The sequence below is a fragment of the Tupaia chinensis genome, unplaced genomic scaffold, assembly GCF_000334495.1.
Source record: "Tupaia chinensis unplaced genomic scaffold, TupChi_1.0 Scaffold138407_1, whole genome shotgun sequence".
Classification (NCBI taxonomy): Eukaryota; Metazoa; Chordata; class Mammalia; order Scandentia; family Tupaiidae; genus Tupaia; species Tupaia belangeri.
Genome location: NW_006198305.1, coordinates 379,168 through 401,269, shown reverse-complemented (window position 1 = coordinate 401,269; position 22,102 = coordinate 379,168). Strand labels below are relative to the sequence as shown.

The following is a 22,102-nucleotide window of genomic DNA, read 5'->3' as shown; positions in this document are numbered from 1 at the left end:
TTTCTTCTTTTCCTTCTCATTGCCTAAGAGCATGTGCACTTGTAAGAAAGCAATAGAGAGGGAAAACACCCCTTTTTGGGGCATTTCTCCATCATGTCAGGATGTCGGGCAAGCATAGACATGTTTCCAGCATAGTTTTTAAGCTGTCAGGGCCAGGAATTGAGGCATGGTCAGCCATATGGGATTAGATGCACTTAACCACTAGGCTAGGAGGCCAGCGCCCTCTACCTTTTTAAAGTTCAATTATTTCTCCTCTCTGACTGAGAGACAGATTACAATAGGGTTTTCATGCCATGATCGATTCCAGCTTCAGTCAACCAGGATCATGGGCATATGCATGTACAAGGTGGCCTTGGGATGTGAACTCAGGATCTTTTGGAGTCTGTGTCTTCAGGCTGTAGTCTTCACACATGTTTCTGTCTCTCTTCCAGTGGTATAGCTTTTTTCCTTTTGTGTACCCTACCAATTCCTAGCTTCAGCTTTCCCAATGTATTTCCCTGAAGCCCTGTTCTTGTACAAATTGCTTTTTTCCACTTAAGATTGAAAGTTTGGAGGAGCTGGAATAGGAAGAAATTTCTTTACTCCAAGAAAGGTAAAGTTTCTGAATTACAGCCAGGTAAAGCCTTTTCCCCTAGAAAATGGGCCTTTGATATGGAGAAGACACTGGGTGGGTTTCCCAATGGTTACTCTTTTTTTCCCCCCTCACATAAGGAAGCATTTACTTGAGGTTTAACATGAAATCATACAAATAAAATTTGTATAAACACAAAATCCACATTGAGTCATAACACAGATAGCAAAGAACAAAGTAAAAACAAAGAAAACTAATTGGTGGCTATATACAGTTGGGCATAGTTGTGTCTTGTACACTCTAAAATCTTTTACAAAATAATCATCTTAGATTGCCAGACCAATCTTCAATGTCATGCTGCAAGATGGGTTACTTTAACATCTCCTCCTGTTTTCTCCAATGTCCTCCTTTAGTATGGCTGGTAATTGTTTTGGTGATTGCCACCCTCTGAAGATGCCTTGCCATGAGTATGCCGTTGGCGCCTGTAGCCTGCATATCCCTGTCCATATCCAGTTCCCATAGTTATCCCCATTACGATCATATCCGCCATAGACGCTATAGTTTTGATCACCACCATAGGCACTATTGTAATTTCCATATTCTTGATCATAATAGTTATTAAATCCCTGGTTCCAGTTCTGGCCCTGACCTCGATCACAACCCCTAGCACCACCTCTTCCACCAGCTGCAGCACCTCTTCCTCCTTCTTGTTGTTGCTGTTGCCTGTATACCTCTTTGGGTTGTGCATCCTAGATTTCATACTTCTCAGAACCAATTTGATGATATCTGCTTTCTAATAATTTCTTTACTGGGTCTTCATCTGTATATGTAATCAAACAAAATCCTCTTCTTTCATTTGTTTTTGTATCCATGGGAAGTTCAATGTTTTCAATTTCTCCAAAGGCTCCAAAATATTCTTTGATTTTTTTCTTCAGAAGTATCTGGGCTCAGTCCATCCACAAAGATCTTTTTTGAGAGGTTCTTTCCCTTTTAAAGCTTTGGCCCTTTTGGGGTCTATCAACTTGCCACCCAGCGTGTGTTCTTTTAGTTCCAAAACCTTATCAACACTAGCAGCATCTTTGAAAAGCACAAATCCAAATCCTTTTGATCTTCCAGTGACTGGATCTGTTTTAATTGTGCAGTCTACAACGTCCTCAAATCGAGACAAATATTCAGTCAGATCTTTCTTGCTTGTAGCCCAGCTCAAGCCTCCCGTCAACATTTTACCATCATCCTGCTGATTCTTACTGGTGTTGATCTTGGATCACTCCGCAGATTCCTTTACATTACTGTACTTGTTCACATTCTCCATGGCGCCGGAACTGTAGTAGGCACTGGGTGCTGGCGCGCAGTTCGGGTCGCGGTAGCAGCGTGGTGGAGCGTTGCCTGGAACTGGATTTAAAATGGCTGCAGAAGAGCCCCAATGGTTACTCTTTCCTCTGCCCTGCCAGGGACAGGCAAGGATCTTTGTCAAATCCATTCAGTGAAAATCTGATAGGGTTCCTGGAGGGAAAGCCCAAGAAAGCACACCCTCTCCAAAAATATGGCCTCCAGGAATTTCTCACTTTTAAAGTAGAATACACTAACCTCTAACATTTATTCAAAATTTCTGTTTAGGTTTTCCTACCCTTTCATGGTTCCTACAGCTTCTACTCTAAGTAAACAGATTTTCGTTGTATTATAACTTTTGGGATGCACCAATATTTCCAATCTTTGGGGATGTGGTTTGTTCTGCTACTTCAGTTCTATGATAAATTCAAGAACAGTCACTTACTATTATTATTTTCAGTTTGCCCAATCTTTCTCATTCCAAGGATTGGAGTGATGACTTTCAAGATCTCTATTTGTAGGATTTGAAATCTAAGTCTGCCTCAACTTTTGGCCTCTTGTCTTCCACATCGAAGTAATATTCTTTCTGTTTCCAAAATATCTATTAAGACATTGTCAGTTTTAGTTCAGGGATCATGACTTCTTGTCTGGACCATTGCCATTGTCTCCTGACCGTTCTTCTCATCTTCAGCAATGTACTACTTCAGTGCACCCTTTAGGTCTCATCTTAGGACTGTTCTTACCAGCATCCTCTGGTGGCCCATCCCCTTTGTTGTAGAGTATAGCGTCCTCCTATTGTCCTTTTCTTCTAGTCCCTTACCATCTAGTTGAAAAGACCAAAAGTTTGGGGCCGTTTTACATCCAAATGTTGTGGATGCATTTTATGAGAACTTTGAAATCAATCCTCTAATTTCCATTGCTTTAGTTAAACAGTCCCTATAAACTGGAATATGTTTGAAGCAGTAAGAAGACAGATCAAAGAGAAAATTATGTACACATTTTAGTAGATGGTCTTTCTATTTATCTATGCAAAATCTATGTTTCTTTGTGATCACACTGATATGCCCATAATATTTTGTACTTTCATAGAGAAAGTTAACTGGGTTGAAATACCCTTTTTTTTTTAGGAGGGGGCAGAATGGCAATAAAGTTCTGAAGGCTGTGATGTGACACACACTCTGAACATACATGAAGCTGGACACAGGTAAGATGAGGGCCCACAGCATAAGCATTTGACCTATTTGTGACCTCAGGCACTCTTAATTCTTTTCCAAAGACCAAATGAAGCGATAACCATAGCATGTCAACAGTCCTGAATTTAGCTGACCCTGGAGACATTGCATTAGTGTCCTATGGGTGAAGTCTAAATTAGATGGCAGTCAGGTATGTACACAGGAGCGGTCATTACTGCGGGCAGATGTGCACAGCTAATGGCTGGCAGTGGGGATTGCTGCAGGGGGAATTCCTTGATAAAAATGAGTTGAAATGAGACAATGGATTATCCAGAAGGGTGCTTTTCTGCAGACTACACTTTTATTGGTGAAAGCAATCAAAAAAAATTCAAGCCATTAAAAATGAGAGCCATTATAATATATTTATTTAATATGATGATGGGCACACAACTGTATGCATATATGTGAACTTTGTTTTTCTCCGAGTCTTAGTAACTTAAAGGAAATCTTGCTTTTATTTTTTTCCTAAATAAATATGGATGGAAGGCTAGTACATTAAGGCAATTTAGGAACCTAATGTAAAGGGGCAAAGGGACTACTTGCAAAAGAGTTACATTTTTATGCATGTAAGCCAAACTGCCCATGATCTCATTACACCACCGAGAGCTTGCAAGCATTGCTCCCAAATCACGCAGAAAAACCAGCGCACAAGTGACCTGTGTATTAGCATCTCTGCAAATCTTAGGCAGGAGCTGAGATTTATATACCTTTTACACACCCCTGAGGAAATACCCATTTTATGCCATTGATAGGCCAGATGTATTTTCCTCTGTGAAGTGTGATCAGAATGTAATTAGAAGAAAATACACTGTGTATTCAAAAGAAAAAAAAATAGGCAGTATTCTTTAAAATTCCTTGGTAATTTAGAACCGGCAGCAATATCAAATTAGCGGAGTTGTGTGAAGGGTTATTATTGTGGATTGAGCCTATGTGGTTATATATGCTACAGTGCACTGATTTAGTCCTCTAGTTTTAAGGCAATTTAGGAACCTAATGTAAAGGGGCAAAGGGACTACTTGCAAAAGAGTTACATTTTTATGCATGTAAGCCAAACTGCCCATGATCTCATTACACCACCGAGAGCTTGCAAGCATTGCTCCCAAATCACGCAGAAAAACCAGCGCACAAGTGACCTGTGTATTAGCATCTCTGCAAATCTTAGGCAGGAGCTGAGATTTATATACCTTTTACACACCCCTGAGGAAATACCCATTTTATGCCATTGATAGGCCAGATGTATTTTCCTCTGTGAAGTGTGATCAGAATGTAATTAGAAGAAAATACACTGTGTATTCAAAAGAAAAAAAAAATAGGCAGTATTCTTTAAAATTCCTTGGTAATTTAGAACCGGCAGCAATATCAAATTAGCGGAGTTGTGTGAAGGGTTATTATTGTGGATTGAGCCTATGTGGTTATATATGCTACAGTGCACTGATTTAGTCCTCTAGTTACTGAGCTGAATTGAAAATTTCACATGACCAAAAAAGCCTTCCTTGGAATATGATTACTAATATGGTAAAATGTCTCACAGTAGATAGTGTGATTCCTTGAAAATGCCAATGTGGATTTGAGCCTTTTTTTTTTTTTTTAATTTCCAGAGCCAATTTTATATGGAAGGAAAAAAAATGAAGGTGGCTGTGGTGGGAAAAATACACACATTTCTAATAGAACTTGCTAGCACAATCACACAGACTGCTATTATTCTGTGGCATCTGTGCATTTTACTGTAACAAAGTGATTAATATGCTTCAAAATTTGAACTTATGGACTCAACCATTTTAGTGTCATATCATCAAAATACACAAAAACCTGACACATCTAATTTCTATGTAATCCAAAATCGTATAAAATTATACGTGTATTTATAATGTTGAAGCATTTGAATGGATTGTGTGACATAAGCGTGGACAATTATATACAAGAACATGAATAAAACATATTCAAATGCATAAACAAGGCAGGCACCAGCCAAAAGAATTGTATATGTGCATGATGAATTAGGATGAAAATTCATCCTTTAATCTCTTCTAGACTTTGGATCACAATATTTTATGTAAGACCAAATACTTTATGGGAAATATCTGGGGAAAAGGCATAATTTATAACCTGTATACCACAAGGATTCTAATCCTTGGTTTTATGAGAACCAAAATGATGAGTTAAAGAACACCGTTAGTGTTTTTAAACCTCTCTGATGAAGTCCAAAGAGGAGATGGATTAGTGGCAATGAACTTAAAGACAAGAATAACAGGTTGCTTCTGATTTGAAGACATTAGGAGCCAACTTTACAAGAGTAGTCCCACAAACAGATTTAGGCATCATTTGAAACTACGAATGTGTTTTAAGGAACCAGTAACCCATAGTCACACTCTGGTGTTTGTCAAAACTTAACCAGTATGAAGAAAAGGAATGTCTGTGAAGAACATCTAAAGAAAAGGAAAGTTTGTGGGTTGCATTTTGGAATAAGACATGTAGCAGTTTAAGTCCTTCCATTAGGGGGAGAGATCTAGGACTTTTTCTTTGAATCTAGGTTTTTTTTTTTTTTTTTTTTTGTATTTCAGTGCTTTCATTTTTCTCCAGAACAATTTCAATATCTCCTGAATTCTCCATATGACCTAGGCATATTTAAGCATATATTATAATAGGTATTCAAAACAACCTTGAAACTACTTCAATATCTAACTTCTCTTAATGCTCTATTTGCTCCTGTACATGTGAATCATAATTTATTATCTTTTTTTTGAGAGGTTTTTGCTATAGGGCGCATGCACTCACTGGAAAGAGAGAGACAGAGAGACAGAAAGCAAGAAATCACCCCCCTCCCCAGGGGTATGGCCACACCGCAATTCCTTCTCCTCCATTCTCCTCTCCGGATCTTGGGCATGCACGCACATGTGCCCGGCTTGAGTTTAAGCCACCGGATCCGGGATTCAAACCACAGCCGGCTACCTGGGAGTTCAGCAACATAGCCATTACGCTAACTGCTGGTCCCAGTCTAGGTGAGTTTTTGACTGTGTTGAATGCAGTGGAAGCAATGCTCCTTGATTCTCACTTGGTCTAAGAAGGCTGTGTCACTTTCACCCAGTTCCCTTGGGATGCTCACTCTGGAAGAAGCCTCACCAGCATGAAAAGCAGTCCCTCCAGCATGAGACTGCTAGACTGGAGAGGTCACAGATAGGCACTGTGGTTGACAAGCATCATTCAGTGCCTTCTTGGATATGGGCATGCAGTTTGAGGCTGCACCTCCAGCCTTCTCAAAGAATCAGAACACGCACAAACCATACTCCCTTTACCTTATCCGCACGTCTACCCACAGAGTCTGTGAGAATAGTGAAGTTGTCATTTTACGCCACTGCATTTTGGGGTTGTTTGTTTCATGGTAGTAGTAACTGGGACAAACCAGAATTTCCCAAGCATATCTTTAATAATTATCATGTGGGGAACATATTATAAAGATTTCCGTGTGTTGCCCATGAACATCCTGACTAAACAATCTGGGTGGGTGTGAGGGTGGAAAAATCTGTTTTTAATAATTGTACAGAAAGTTAAGTATACTAAAATGACTCCAAGATGCCACATGATTTGTTGGCCAATTTCGATATATGAATTTCTTATGGCAAACATATTTCTTTGATTACTTAGGATGGGCTTACAGGCCCATTGTTTTCCTTATTTTGTGTTTGTGCAACAAACCACTTAAGGGGATATCTGTTTTTCTAGTCCTGCCTGGGGAAAAGCAATGAGCAAGAAAAAACTCCTTCGGTTTAAAATCAGAGTAGTGAGAGGAAGGTTTGGAGTGGGTGGGGAGTTTTGTGCAAGGGCTGAAAGGAGTCTTTAGAGGCTGACAGCATGGATTGGACCTGGTTTAGGGGAGAGAGAGTGTTACCAGTGGGGCGTGAGGGCAGGAGGGAAGGCGAGGAGTCATGGAGACGCTGCCTGATGACAGTCTTGGGAGTAGGAAGGAGATGCCAGGTAGGACCCTTCAAAGAAAGCCAGGGAGTCTTCCCTGAGCTCTCAGATTCCATTGTAGCTCCAGAGGCACTTTATTGCACTGTATTACCACCATTGTCTCCAATGACAAACACCAGCCATCTTTTATTGAGTGTTTCCGATCTGTGCATTGCCTGCATTGGCTCACATCTGTCGCCTGTCTTTTTAGTGCAGGTATCACAGTTTAGCCCTCTTTGTAATCTGCGATTAGCATGGTGCCTGGCACATAGTAGGGCTGCCCATTGTTGCTTGTGGAATAATATGAAGAAAAAGTGAGATAATTTTATGGGCATTTACTGGGTACTAGCCTATGTGTGAGTTAGTCCTCACAGGCAGTCTGTCTAGTGTAAGATCATCATCCCCATTTTACTGAAGTAGGAACTAAGGCAGATGAGAGAATTGCTCCAAATTATAAAGACTGTGAATGGTGGTCCCTGCATTCTGACCTAGGTGATTAGACTTTAGAACTTGACTGAATGAATTAATAAATCTGTGAAACAGAATGAGCAGTCTGCCAGTTTTTTTTTTTTTTTTTAGGTTTTTGCTATAGGGCGCTTGTGCTTACCAGAAAGACAGAGAGACAGAGAGACAAAAAATGAGAAATCACTGCCCAGAGGGATGGCCACACCGCAATCCCTTCTCCTCCATTCTCCTCTTGGGATCTTGGGCATGCACGCACATGTGCCTGGCCCGAGTTTATGCCACTGCTTCTGGGACTTGAACCATGGTCGGCTACGTGGGAGTCCAGTGACGTAGCCGTTATGCTATCTACTGGCCTCTCTGTCTCTTTTTTTAAAAAATATTTTTTTGGGGGGACCAGCAGTTAGCGTAATGGCTATGTCACTGGACTCCCATGTAGTTGACCATGGTTCAAGTCCCTGACCTGGTGGCTTAAACTCATGCCGGGCGCGTGTGCGTGTGTGCCCAAGATCCCAATTACAATTTTTTTTTTTTTTTTTTTGTCATAGGACACATGCTCTGTCAGAGAGAGACAAAGAGAGGGAAAGTGAGAAATCACCCCTCCCTTCCCCCAGAGAGATGGTTATGCTGTAATCCCTTTTTCTCCATTCTCCTCTTGGGATTTGGGACGTGCATGCTCACACAGCAGTGTGATTTTTCAAGCTGCCATGTCCTTTTTTTTTTTTTTTTTGTCATAGGACACATGCTCTGTCAGAGAGAGACAAAGAGAGGGAAAGTGAGAAATCACCCCTCCCTTCCCCCAGAGAGATGGTTATGCTGTAATCCCTTTTTCTCCATTCTCCTCTTGGGATTTGGGACGTGCATGCTCACACAGCAGTGTGATTTTTCAAGCTGCCATGTCCTGAGCTTGAACCATGGTTGGCCATGTGGGAGTCAAGTGCCTTAACCAGCACGCCATCTGCTGACCCCAAGTCTGCAACTTTATATTCCTCTGCCTACGCCTCTGCCTGGGACACTCCTCTCATGTTCCTTGCCTAGGCAATAGTTGCTCATCCAGACTGTTTTCCCCTTTTGGGCTTATGCATACTCTCCCCAAACCCTCCCTCTTTCATTACTGATACCAAAGTTGGAATTAGTAGTTTAACATCCATCCTCCCATGAGACTATAAGCATCACGAAGGAAGGGCTCCTGTCTGTCTTATTGCCTCACCAGTCTCCCCAGATCCCAGCACAGAGCATTTGTATTAATATCCTTTACACACACACTATATGCCATATATTAACAGTGGAGTGCTGGACAGTTGTCCTCCCTCATCCGAGGTTTCAGTTACTCATGGTCAATCAGGGTCCAAAAATAGGTGAGTACAGTACAGTAAGATATTTGAGGAGGAGAGGGAGGGCCACATTCATACAACTTCTATTATCGTGTATTGTTATCATTGTTCTACTTTATTATTAGTTATTGTCAATATCATATTGGGTCTAATCTATAAATTAAGCTTAATGATAGGTATAAGTAGGAAAAAATTTACTACATCTAGGGTTCAGTACTGTCCACAGTTTTCAGTTTCCCAGGCATCTACTGAGCGTCTTGGAACATTGTCTCCCTCCAGCTGCCGTGGATAAAAAGGAATGACTACGTATTCTAGTGCATTCTGTGTTAGGTGCTGGGGTATAGAAATGAAGTTGCCAACCTCCTTATTTTCAGAGCTCAATATTTAACTGGGAGGCTGACAAGGAAACCAACAGGGGTGAAGTCTGTACGTGAGGACGAGAGGTGAGAAATTGTCGGGAAATGCAGGCAAAGGGAAAAGATCCTTGAGTTGCTTCTGCAGGGTTAGTGTTAGTTGTTCAACTGAACATGGGAAACAAGAATTGGGAAGGTATTGTAGGAGAGAGAACAGCAGTAAGGTACAGGGGTGTGAAAGAAAAGGCACACTTGTGCTGTAGCACATAAATGGGGACTCTGGAGGCAAGAGTGTGAGGATTCCTCACAGAAAATCAAGCTGCTAGTGGCGATAAGTACAAGGGGTGATGAGATTTGAACTTCATCCTTAAGAAGTGGAAGAATCATTGGCTATAAGTCATTCAATCACGGTACAGAACAGGTCTTGAGGAAGAGGACCGTGTAATGACTGAGGGGGTTTTGGGAGGCTACTGTGACTGGGCAGTATCTCTGATATTCGTTAGGGTACAGGAGTTATGCTAAATGTGCTGCAATGCATGGAACAATTTCATGTGGAATGCCATTGGAACCCCAGTTGGGAAATAGTACATAATAACACACGCTAAAAGCTTTAAAGAAAGCTTCCTAATATACAGGGTCTAGGCAGTCAGGTATTTCTATATTTACCAAATTTTAATGATGAGATAAGAAAATATTTTCTCTGGACTCTCTTTATGAGTCAGACTTAGATGGAACAATTTATTTAAGGTTCGAATCCACAAACACTGAAAATAGCAGCATTTAAATATTTGGGTTTGACTCTAGAATATTTTAGTCATCCAGCTCTACATAACATTTGTCAGTTTGTTCACATGGTCATTCATTTAGTCATCAAATATTTATTGGACACTTTTTATGGTCTAAGCTTAGGAGAGAGAGCATGAACAAGATCAGTCTAGATCCTGTCCTCATGCAAAAGGGAGTTTACAACCCCAGGATTCCGAAGGAATCCCCTTGAATGGGGAAACATGAGAAACACCAGGACTCAATTGCTTCTTTTGCAGACCAGAATTATTTATGTGGTTTCTCTGAAAATATAACTAGGGCCACATTTCTTTATAATTAGACAAGTTTGTATCCCTAGAGTGTATGTACTGTGTCTTGTGAGAGAGTTAGATGTAGGCAATGCTATTAAAACCAATAGTTAACACATACCCAAGACTGTTTGGGGATGAAGAGAATTGAGGATTTATTTCAAACTGGGAGAAAAGAAGAGTTGGCATTTATAGAAAACCTTGCTACTATGGTTATATTATCTATTGTCCCTGTTTCATTGAAATCCGTGGTTAAAAGGACATTAGCATTGACCTAATTGGTTGCAAATTAAGCAAAACCTAAGACTGTCAGGAATCCTTGTAAAGTAGAATTGACTTCCCTTTATTTTAGCTTTTTTCCCCACACCTGAGAGATTTCCAGGCAGGACGAAAAAATATATGTAGGATAGAAAGAGGGCGTTCATTGTTTTTGTGTCACCCTTAGTACTTTAAGTATTTTTGTGTGTGTGCTATTTCAGATGATGTTCTTTTTAATTTGGTGGACAAGAAGAAAGCAAGCTAAGATGGCTTCTTTTCCACTAGCTTGATATAGTAGAGGGAGGCACCAAGAGAAACAATTTCAACTGACACTTAAAACTAAGAATAAAAACAAGGAGCAGAGAGATACCACAGGTGGAAAAAGTTAGAGAGCTACCGCTAATCCCCTTGAGTGATTCTTGCTTGAGCAGGATCATTTGTTGAGATATGAGTTGTGTTTTGGCTTTCCTGTGCATAAACAGAGGATGAGCACTCCTTGGGTTCAGTTGCTTCAGGGAAAGTTTGGACCAGAAAGGAACTTTTCTTGTCTTTGGTAAAAGACTAAACTTGTAGAGGAGATCATACTATAAAGTGTCTTGGATGCCAGGAGATAAAAAGATAAGAAGATAAGTAAAACAAGCAACAAGAAAGAGAACAAATCTTCCAAGACTGGCAATATCTTGGATCCCTGTGCTCTGTTTTCTCACAGCAAACCCAGGAACATGCTGCCGTAGAGGAATGGAAATAAGGATGTCTGTATCGTAAGCTCAAGATTTTCTAGTTGAGGGACTAGCAATTAGTGTAATGGCTATGTCACTGAACTCCTATGTAGTTGACCATGGTTTGACTCCTGGACCTGGTGGCTTAAATTCATGCCGGGCGCATGTGTGGATGTACCCAAGATCCTGAGAGGAGAATGGAGGAGAAGGGATTGTGGTGTGGCCATCCCCCCTGGAGGGTGATTTCTTACAGCAATACTTTCTGTCTCTCTCTGTCTTTCTGGCAAACGCATACACCCTATAGCAAAAACCTCTTTATTAAAAAAAAGAAAGTTTTCTAGTTGGGCCAAAGATTTCATTGTCCATTTTGACTAAGAGTCACTAGGTTCAGTGTTATTCTATGGACAAAGTGAGCCTGGACCATAAAGAACCAGCTGTGATCATATAGATGGGAGATTGGAGATCTGTCTCTGTTTCTGGGTACCATGTCAGCCTTCTAGATGCTTCTGGTATTTTAGAGAGAGGAGAGTGTCAAGAACTATGAAGTCTGAGAACATATTCTACCTCCAAGCTAATTAGTAACTGTTTTTGGGATCTGGCAGCTATGATACTACTGGGTCAGAGATGAAGGATATTTTGTTACTTACAGCAATACTATCACTATATATAATTGCAATACTGTTACAATCAGCCAGAGTATTACCATTTTTACATCGATTCTCTGAGCTTAGTGCTCATAGGTTGATATGAAAGGGGTCAGAAATATCTGCACATGCAACGGGTTACATTATAGGAGAGGAACCCTCAAGCTGCTAGTGGCGATAAGTACAAGGGGTGATGAGATTTGAACTTCATCCTTAAGAAGTGGAAGAATCATTGGCTATAAGTCATTCAATCACGGTACAGAACAGGTCTTGAGGAAGAGGACCGTGTAATGGCTGAGGGGGTTTTGGGAGGCTACTGTGACTGGGCAGTATCTCTGATATTCGTTAGGGTACAGGAGTTATGCTAAATGTGCTGCAATGCATGGAACAATTTCATGTGGAATGCCATTGGAACCCCAGTTGGGAAATAGTACATAATAACACACGCTAAAAGCTTTAAAGAAAGCTTCCTAATATACAGGGTCTAGGCAGTCAGGTATTTCTATATTTACCAAATTTTAATGATGAGATAAGAAAATATTTTCTCTGGACTCTCTTTATGAGTCAGACTTAGATGGAACAATTTATTTAAGGTTCGAATCCACAAACACTGAAAATAGCAGCATTTAAATATTTGGGTTTGACTCTAGAATATTTTAGTCATCCAGCTCTACATAACATTTGTCAGTTTGTTCACATGGTCATTCATTTAGTCATCAAATATTTATTGGACACTTTTTATGGTCTAAGCTTAGGAGAGAGAGCATGAACAAGATCAGTCTAGATCCTGTCCTCATGCAAAAGGGAGTTTACAACCCCAGGATTCCGAAGGAATCCCCTTGAATGGGGAAACATGAGAAACACCAGGACTCAATTGCTTCTTTTGCAGACCAGAATTATTTATGTGGTTTCTCTGAAAATATAACTAGGGCCACATTTCTTTATAATTAGACAAGTTTGTATCCCTAGAGTGTATGTACTGTGTCTTGTGAGAGAGTTAGATGTAGGCAATGCTATTAAAACCAATAGTTAACACATACCCAAGACTGTTTGGGGATGAAGAGAATTGAGGATTTATTTCAAACTGGGAGAAAAGAAGAGTTGGCATTTATAGAAAACCTTGCTACTATGGTTATATTATCTATTGTCCCTGTTTCATTGAAATCCGTGGTTAAAAGGACATTAGCATTGACCTAATTGGTTGCAAATTAAGCAAAACCTAAGACTGTCAGGAATCCTTGTAAAGTAGAATTGACTTCCCTTTATTTTAGCTTTTTTCCCCACACCTGAGAGATTTCCAGGCAGGACGAAAAAATATATGTAGGATAGAAAGAGGGCGTTCATTGTTTTTGTGTCACCCTTAGTACTTTAAGTATTTTTGTGTGTGTGCTATTTCAGATGATGTTCTTTTTAATTTGGTGGACAAGAAGAAAGCAAGCTAAGATGGCTTCTTTTCCACTAGCTTGATATAGTAGAGGGAGGCACCAAGAGAAACAATTTCAACTGACACTTAAAACTAAGAATAAAAACAAGGAGCAGAGAGATACCACAGGTGGAAAAAGTTAGAGAGCTACCGCTAATCCCCTTGAGTGATTCTTGCTTGAGCAGGATCATTTGTTGAGATATGAGTTGTGTTTTGGCTTTCCTGTGCATAAACAGAGGATGAGCACTCCTTGGGTTCAGTTGCTTCAGGGAAAGTTTGGACCAGAAAGGAACTTTTCTTGTCTTTGGTAAAAGACTAAACTTGTAGAGGAGATCATACTATAAAGTGTCTTGGATGCCAGGAGATAAAAAGATAAGAAGATAAGTAAAACAAGCAACAAGAAAGAGAACAAATCTTCCAAGACTGGCAATATCTTGGATCCCTGTGCTCTGTTTTCTCACAGCAAACCCAGGAACATGCTGCCGTAGAGGAATGGAAATAAGGATGTCTGTATCGTAAGCTCAAGATTTTCTAGTTGAGGGACTAGCAATTAGTGTAATGGCTATGTCACTGAACTCCTATGTAGTTGACCATGGTTTGACTCCTGGACCTGGTGGCTTAAATTCATGCCGGGCGCATGTGTGGATGTACCCAAGATCCTGAGAGGAGAATGGAGGAGAAGGGATTGTGGTGTGGCCATCCCCCCTGGAGGGTGATTTCTTACAGCAATACTTTCTGTCTCTCTCTGTCTTTCTGGCAAACGCATACACCCTATAGCAAAAACCTCTTTATTAAAAAAAAGAAAGTTTTCTAGTTGGGCCAAAGATTTCATTGTCCATTTTGACTAAGAGTCACTAGGTTCAGTGTTATTCTATGGACAAAGTGAGCCTGGACCATAAAGAACCAGCTGTGATCATATAGATGGGAGATTGGAGATCTGTCTCTGTTTCTGGGTACCATGTCAGCCTTCTAGATGCTTCTGGTATTTTAGAGAGAGGAGAGTGTCAAGAACTATGAAGTCTGAGAACATATTCTACCTCCAAGCTAATTAGTAACTGTTTTTGGGATCTGGCAGCTATGATACTACTGGGTCAGAGATGAAGGATATTTTGTTACTTACAGCAATACTATCACTATATATAATTGCAATACTGTTACAATCAGCCAGAGTATTACCATTTTTACATCGATTCTCTGAGCTTAGTGCTCATAGGTTGATATGAAAGGGGTCAGAAATATCTGCACATGCAACGGGTTACATTATAGGAGAGGAACCCTGAGCTTAGGTAATGTCATTCCTGTATAACAGGAAGTAAGCATGCTTGCACTTTGTTCAGGAAGGTGACACTATTATTATCTTCCAAGACTGTTTGCTATGGAAATACCTTTAAAATGATAGTCTGAAACAAAGGGCAGTCAGTGCTTCTGGTTACAAGATGCACAAAGACACAGGACTCATAGATAATTGTCTCCCAAAAGAGGGGATGTTCAATAATGACTGATATTGAAATCTTACTATGGATGGGCACTTGAAGTCAGATTTAAGTTGGCTTAAAGAAAATGAAGAAATATGACATTTATTTTTCTTTTCCTTTATCTCTTTCTTTTTTTCTTTTTTTTTTTTTAGAGAGAGATTTTTGCTATTGGGGCATGTGAGACTGAGAAAGACAGAGAGAGGAGGTAATAAATCACACCCACCAGAGGGATGGCCTTGCTGCAATCCCATCTCCTTCATTTTCCTCTTGAGATTTTGGGCAAACACTCATATATGCCTGGCATGAGTTTCAAGACACCAGGTCTAGGATTCAAACTGTGGTCAGCTATGTGGGAGTCCAGCACCTTAATCACTTTGTCACCTGCTGGCCCCGAAATTTGATATTTCTTAAAAACAAAGTCTGTGGAATAAACTTTATACCTACAACATGCTCCATGTGACTTAACTCACATAAGTATGGATTAATCACACAGATCTGAGTTAAGATCAAGGCCACCACTTCCTGACCAAGATGCTTAATCCTTCAGTCTCAGTTTGCTCTCCTGTGAAATAGGAATAGTAATTGCTGCCTCAAAGACAGTATGAGGAATCAATGAGTTGATGTCTGCAAAAACTTAACACACTGCCTGGTATAGAGTAGCTGCCAGATATTTGGGAACTATTAATATTATTAAAAAGCACCTAATTTAGGGACCATCAGTTAGTGTAATGGCTATGTCACTGAACTCCCACGTAGTCGACTGCAGTTTGAGTCCTGGACCTGGTGACTTAAACTCACACCAGACACGTGTGCGTGTGTGCCCAAGATACTGAGAGGAGAATGGAGGAGAAATTATTGTGGTGTGACCATCTCCCCTGGGGGTGATTTCTCACTTTCTGTCTCTCTGTCTCTCTCTTTCTGGAGAGTGCACGCGCCCTATAGCAAAAACCTCTCCTAAATAAATAAATAAATAAATAAATAAATAAATAAATAAAAGCACCTAATTTAATAACAATAAATGTATGTGGGAAATAGGGTGATTGAAGGTAGGAAAAGAGAGAACTTTTTCCCAAGTGTTTTCCTCCAAGTGTTTTGTATTATTCTGTCTTATTTCTGAGGTTCTCATTGTTTTGAATTGAAAAGTTTTTGGACTGGCCAACTTAGGTTAGGGGGAAAAAATTATCCATATCTGCATTTTTCATGCCTTCAAAAAATTCTATAAGCAATACAGAAACATTATTACTTTACAAAGAAACCACGACTAAAGGATAAGAAAGCCTAAAAATCCATGTTGACCCAAAAGCAAGTAATTAAAACAATGAACCTGTGGTAGAGGATTGTTGCCCCTTAAGGCAGGGCTGTCTGAAGACTAGATATGTGGCAGGCTGTTGGTGGGTTACCAGTGTGCTAAAAGAGAGGCACTCTCAGACCAAGGGTGGCTGAAGAAGGCCAGGAGTCAGCTGGAGGCTCCTTCCTGAGCCAGTCACTGTGCCCTCAAGGGCAAATTATTTTCTATGTATGCTATGATGAGAAAGGATGGATGCAATGGCTGGGGATTGAGCACTTTAGGTCTACAATGGACAGAATTGTCTATGGAGGTAAGAAGTGATGGGGTAAAATACTACTAAAAAGCTCAACCTGGGGACTAGCAGATGGTGTAATGGTTATGCCATTGGACTCCCATGTAGTTGAGTGCAGTTCAAGTCCCAGACCTGGCAGCTTAAACTCACACTGGTAATGTGTATGTGCGTGTGCGAGGCCCCTAGAGGAGACAGGAGGAGGGACTGCAGTATGGCCATCCACCCTGAGGGGTGATTTCTCACTTTCTTTCTCTCTCTTTCTCTCTGTGTGTCTCTCTCTGGCAAGCACAGGGACCCCTTTGCAAAAAAAAAAAAAAACAAAAAACAAAACAAAACAAAAAAAACTCTCTCAAAAAACAAAACAATGATAAAAACAAAAAACTCAACCTGAATTCAAGATTAATCATACCCAAGCAGGGTCAAGATAGACAAATTCAAGCTTTTCACAAAGACTTGTCATAATTTCTCAGTTTAAACACACTATAAAATCCTGGGGTCTCCTCTTTTTTTTTAAATTTTTTTTATTATTATTTTTTTTATGACTGAGTATTGGGTTGCCAGAAAAGTTATGACATGTTTTTCTATGCAAAACTGTTTCATGACTTTTCTAATGATCCGGTAGTACTTTCTGTTGTGCATATGTGCCACACTTTTCCAATCCATTCATCTGTTCTTGGACATTTGGATCAATTCCATGTTTTACCATTTGTGAATAATGCTTTTGTAATGCAATTGTGAACATGGATGTGCAAAGGTATACGCACTGAGTATATTCTTATCCTTTGGGCTGATATCTAGGAGTGGACTGCTGGATCATCTGGCAATTTTTGAGGAAATTTTTTATTGTTCTCTGCAGTGGCTGTACTAATTTAAATTCCCATTAACAGTGTAGGAGAATTCCCTTTGCCCCACAGCCTCATCAGCAATTATCATTACTTATTTTTTTAATCTTAGCCATTCTGACTGGGGTTAGGTGGTATCTCGTGTGTGTGTGTTTGTGTGTGTGTATGTGTTAATTTACATTTAATCACATTTATCTTCACAGTGTACAACGTTTTTTCCAGCATGAATACCATGCATATCAGTCAATACAAAGATTACTATATACATTATCATCAGCAAATAGCTTTTCATTTTTTTGTCAATTAAGTGTAGTATTTTTCTCCTATTCATCTCTTTTCCACTCTCTATTATCCATCCCCATATTGCCCCATCCTTACTATCTCTAGTATCTATAGTTACCTTCCCTGCTATTATACCTTCCAAACTTTCTGTTTCTGCTATAGAGCATAAGCATTCAGTAAATATATATATTTCTTCTTTTTTTTTTTTTTTTTTGGAGAGGTTTTTGCTATAGGGCGTGTGCGCTTGCCAGACAGACAGAGAGAGACAGAGATATAGAAAGTGAGAAATCACCCCCCCAGGGGGGATGGCCACTCTGCAATCCCTTCTCCTCCATTCTCCTCTCGGGATCCTGGGCACGCATGCACACGCGCCTGGCGTGAGTTTAAGTCACCGGGTCCGGGACTCAAACCGCAATCGACTATGTGGGAGTCCCAGCGACATAGCCATTACGCTAACTGCTGGTCCCAACATTCAGTATATATTGAGTGGGGACATACAAAGTTGTTTCTTCTAAGCAGTATATAAATGGTTTCTGTTCGTGTATCCATTCAGCCAGTCTGTGTCATTTAATAGGAGAATTTAATCTACTAACATTCAACATTATTATTGATATTTGTGGACTTATCCTTGTCATTTTGTTAGCCATTTTCTCAGTTGTTTTTGTTCTCCTATTTCCATTTATCTCTCTTTAGTTATCCTGATGTAATATTTCCCTCAGTACTTCCTGTAGAGGTGGTCTAGTAATGGTGAATTCTTTCAGTTATCGTTTATCAGAGAATAGTTTTATTTGTTCTTCTCACTTGAAGGATAATCTATCTGGTTATAGTATTCTTGGTTGAAGTCGTTTTTCTTTCAATGTTTTGCATACATCTTCCCATTCTTTCCTTGCCTGCATTGTTTTGTTTGAGAGGTCTGACAGCTGCCTAATGGGATACACTTTATAAGTAACTTGATGTTTCTCCCTTGCCATTTTCAGAATATCATCCTTGATTTTTTACTAATCTGGCTATGATGTGCTGGTGAGGATCATTTTGTATTGATTCTGTTTGGTGTCCTTTTTATTTCTTGGGCTTAATTTGCCCATGTGTCTCTCTATTTGAAAAATTTTAAGATACTATTTCATGAAAGAGGTTGTCCATGCCTTTAAAAGATTCTTCACCTTTCGGAATACCCATTATACAGCTATTAAGACATGTAATGATATCCTGTATGTTGCCCTCGTTTCTTTGGGCTGTTTTTTTGTCTTTTTTTCTTTTTTTGGAGAGGTTTTTTGCTATAGGGCGCTTGCACTCGCCAGACAGAGAGACAGAGAGATAGAAAGTGAGAAATCACAACCCCAGAGGGGATGGCCATGCTGCAATCCCTTCTCCTCCATTCTCCTCTCGGGATCTTGGGTACGCATGCACATGCGTCGGGCATGAGTTTAAGCCACCAGGTCCGGGACTTGAACTGCGGTCGACTACGTGGGAGTCCAGCAACATAGCCATTATGCTAACTGCTAGTTCCGTCTTTTTGACGATTTGGTCCATGTCGGGGACTTTGTTTTTATGGTTTTTTTTTTTTTTTTTTGAGAGGTTTTCGCTATAGGGTGCATGCGCTCGCCAGACAGACAGAGAGAGACAGAGAGACAGAAAGCGAGAAATTACTCCCCAGGGGGATGGCCACGCTGCAGTCCCTTCTCCTCCATTCTCCTCTTGGGATCCTGGGCACGCACGCACACGCGCCTGGCGTGAGTTTAAGCCACCGGGTCCGGGACTCGAACCACGGTTGACTACATGGGAGTCCAGTGACATAGCTATTATGCTAACTGCTGGTCCTGATGTTGGGGACTTTGTATTCAAAGTCAGAAATTCTTTCTTCTGCATGGTCCAATCTGCTGTTAATGCTGTTTATGGAAATTTTAATTTCTTATATTGTACTCTTCATTTCCAGAAGTTCTATTTGATTCTTTTTTAGGGTATTTATTTCTTTTTTTAATTTTCTAGACTTCTTATTTTTTCAAAGTATTATTTTTATTTAACTTTATTTATTTATATTAATTTGACCAGCAAGGGACAGAGGAAGAGAGAGAGAGAGAGAGAGGGGGAGAGCAAGTTGCCAGGTCCAGGATGTGAACTGTGTTCAGCCATATGAGAGTCCAGCACCCTTAGGTACCATGCCACCTGCAGCCTCTAGGTTGTCTGTTTCTTAATGAAATTCTTTTTTCATGTCCTTAAATAATTTTTTTTTTTTTTTTACTTCCTGGAACTGATTGTCTGTTTTCTCTTGCGTTTATTGAGTTTTGTCACTATGAATATTTGGAATTCTTTTTCTGGCATTTCTGTTTATTCCTCTGTGCTATCCATTGTTGGTGAGGGCTACTACACTCACCTGGGGAAGAGTTACCTCCTTGTTAATGTTTCTTTGAGATCTGTGCTGGGTTTTGGTTATCTGATGCAGAATTTGCTTCTTCTATTTATTGGAATAGATTCTGTTGTGCTAAAAGAGGAAATTTCACCCTTAGCTCCCAGGTGTGTTCCTATTGGAGGGCTGTGTCTCCCAGATCAGAGCGGTTATGAGTAACTTCAGGTGTTTGGCTCCTCTACTAAAAGTTCAGCTTTTGATGAGGTGGTAATAAGCTAAGGAGATATAACTTAGTGAAGAGGATCAAATTACACTTTTGGAACTAAAGTTGCAAAATTACTGCCAGAGCCAGAGGGTGGAGTCACAAGAGGAGGCCTGCTGAGGCCAGGCTCAAGTCTCCTGGTGGGTGGGTGAGCTCAGGCTGCTAGGGCACTGGGCAGCAGAGTCATTGTGGCTTTGATTGCATCTTCCTTATGATAAAGGATGCTGAGCAGTTTTTCATATGCTTTTTGGCTGCTTGTATGTCTTTGGAGAATTGTCTATTCAGCTCATTGGCCCATCTTTTAATAGGATTACTGTTTTTTTTCAGGTGAGCTGCTTGAGTTCCCTGTATATTCTGGTTATCAGTATGAAAGAGAGGCATTGTATGTCCCCGCTTACTATATAGCAAATGTCTGCACTCTATGGCAGAAACAGAAAGACTGGAAGGTATAAAAGCATGGAGAACAGCTGTGGATACTAGAGACAGTGTGGGAGGATGATGTGTAATGGTGGGGGGAGGGAGAGAATCATGGGGAATAAAGCAAAACTTTTAACAGACACAAAAATGAAAAATTATCTGTTGATGACAATGTGTATGGGAATATCTTTGTACTAGTATGCAGTGTATTTATGTTGGGGGAAAATAAATAAATAAAATTAAAAACAAACAAATAAACAAAAACACACTGCACATGGTGCCCCTGCAGTTACTCAATGCAGGAGATGCTGTATGGATTTAGCTATCAAGTCCTACAAATCTTGGAGTTTTGAGCTAGAAATTGTCATGAATATTTTCTTGGCAAGAAAAGAACAATTTCTTAGCATGGAGGCATAAGTTGAAAATTTACGACAACAAGAATTTCAGGATTTATACCTGCTGTTCAAGGGCAGCAGGATGTGCATAGAGTTCAAGAGGCACTGCTCGGGTAACCAGATTAGCAAAGACGTTATTCCTGAGTGAAAATTCCCTCAGAGATGTGGGCCTTTCGAATAGATTTATTTTGGGAAAAACTTACAAATTCCATGAAATGAGCATGGACCAAAGGCATCTACGGTCCCTGTAGGCAGGGTAACCAGATGCAGGGGAGAAATAAAGACGAGTTCCATGGGAATGGAGCAGGGGCTCAAGGCCACAGCAAGGCAAATGTTGGCAGTTGTCCACAAGGTCCTGGAGGTCAGATGAGAAATTTGTCTGAGATTGGCTCACTGGAAACAGACTTCAAAGGCAGCTTGAACACGGCGCAGAGGCAGAATAGCTACAAGTCTATCAGTCCGAGTGTCAATCCTAGTGTCGTCTGTACACAGCTACAGACATTCCCATTTTGAGGTCGTGGTGGGCTCCTTTTTATGTGGAGCCCATGTGTTGTGATAGTTCTATGTCCATTGTGCATGTGTTGTGAGGGAGTGTCAAGTATTTTGGTTGGGGCAGTCTTGGTCAAAACAACTTTTAGCAAAAACAGCTCTTGATCAGAACAATTTTTAATCAAAACAACCTTCCAAAAACAATTTGGTCAATAACATCTTAGCATAAGCAGCTCCATTTTGATTTCAGCATAAGTGACTCCATTTTAGGAGAAGGTATTGCATAAATTCTACTCCAACCAGTAAGGTTGGGGCCTGCAACTTATTTTTAGGACAGACATGGGCACCGGGTTACAAAGCAGAAGCCCACTTATCTGGGAAATAGGATGCTAAGGTTGGAGGGGACCTGGAAACCAGTATAAATATCCTATCAAGTGCCCAGGCTTAAGGCTCCTTGTCTTTCTCTGACTTAGGGCAAGAGGGCAGTCTGGAGTAGGGTCAGACTTTGAAGAGAAGATTTAAGTGGGTTTAGGTTGGAATGCAAAGAAGGAACCCAGTCAGGGAGCAAGCAGATCACTAAAACACCCTCTCTTCGGAACTCTTGTGGCTAGGTTTGTCTAGTCTAGAATCCGAGAGCTGAACTGAACATCCCCACCCCTGTACCAATGGA

At 40.4% G+C, this 22,102-nt stretch overlaps 1 pseudogene; it reads right to left on the bottom strand.

Annotated features, from left to right (window-relative positions):
- Positions 1 to 980: 980 nt before the first annotated feature.
- LOC102481360 (heterogeneous nuclear ribonucleoprotein D-like) lies at positions 981 to 21,179 on the bottom strand (annotated as a pseudogene).
- Between the last annotated feature and the right edge of the window lie 923 nt (positions 21,180 to 22,102).